Genomic DNA, 1,317 nt, shown 5'->3' with positions numbered 1-1,317 from the left:
TAATGGCGACGGGTCCCACGTATGCAAACAAGTATATGTGGGGACAACCAAATCAAAACTTAAGACAAGGATTTCCGCTCACAAATCGAACGTAAAATTGAGGAATACTTACTCAGACAACAAGACGGCCTTGTCATCCCACTGTAAAGACACACCGATTTTGATAATGTGAGTGTGAGTAGAAGAAGAGAAAAATTACCACAAACGCTTAATATTAGAAATGCTTCACATTGTGAACACCCCTAATGATAAAAGGATGAATTTCAAAACAGACACTGAAAACTGTGCACACGTCTACCGCAACATAATATTAAGGCACAACAAATAAGCCTAATATTGGTGTCTATTATTCGTTAGAATCGTCCATCAATATTACATAATTACATCCCGAGCTAATAAAAGGGAGGTAAAAATAGCAGAAATCCCTTTTTTGAACACCTAGGATATCACTGACCATTTACACATTTTTGTATATGATTTTTAAAATGAACGATCCAAAATTAGCCGGTATACATATTTAAATTTTTTTAGAACCAGTGGTTGAATTTTTGTACTGAAAGGGTTAACCCCAAAAGTATAATCTACGTCTGCGAGGCGTATACGGAATGGGTCTTTTTTTAATTTTAACACAAAATTTACTTTATTTTGTTGTGTTAAATAAATGTGGCTATAGTTTTTATTAATAAAACTTTGATTTATTATTAGTCAAACTCACAACTTCAATATTCTTTACAAAGTAAAGCAGGACTAAGTATATTTTAACTCACAGGTTATCTCTTAAGTACATAAGCCTCTAAGGCGTATGTTAAGGCTTTACGTTGCTCCCAAATAGATTAGGCTTCTAGGGCTAAGAAAGCTTTAGTTTGAAAGTGTGATATTAAATGCTTTTCGTCACAAACGGCGCAAATTTTCAATGATCATTGCGTTTCAGATTAAGACTAATACCAGATATTGTGTAAGGTTGGACTATACCTTAAAAATGACGGTTTCCTGATGGCCCACTGCACGAAGCTTAGAGTGGAGTAATGTGTTTTAAGAACTTAAAAATTATCCTGGATTATCAGGTGTCTAGCAATACAAGATTAATTGCTGTCTTTCACGAAGTTCTTTAAATAAATTTTGAGCTAAGTACTCACCCGTATTTCGGGGGTTACTACTAGTTTTAATAAATTGTTACTTAAATTTCCTATAAAATTTACCTTTAGGTTTATGCATTTTAAGAATACATCGAAAATTTGTTTTAGAGAATCAATGTGAAATAATTGCAGAAACGATTAACCGGTTTTCTTAGCAACCGAGACGTTTGCTTTTTAAATA

General features: G+C 33.3%; 1 protein-coding gene across 1 annotated transcript in view; it reads left to right on the top strand.

Moving 5' to 3' along the window:
• Nucleotides 1-1,317, top strand: part of LOC118735193 (zinc finger CCCH-type with G patch domain-containing protein) — a 98,948-nt gene that overhangs the window by 56,421 nt on the left and 41,210 nt on the right. The gene's annotated exons all lie outside the window — the stretch shown is intronic.

Source organism: Rhagoletis pomonella, unplaced genomic scaffold (genome assembly GCF_013731165.1).
Source record: "Rhagoletis pomonella isolate Grant_MI unplaced genomic scaffold, Rhpom_1.0 Rhpom_scaffold_00003, whole genome shotgun sequence".
NCBI classification, from domain to species: domain Eukaryota; kingdom Metazoa; phylum Arthropoda; class Insecta; order Diptera; family Tephritidae; genus Rhagoletis; species Rhagoletis pomonella.
Note: the sequence above shows the minus strand (reverse complement) of the source record. Positions and strands in the feature narration are given on the sequence as shown.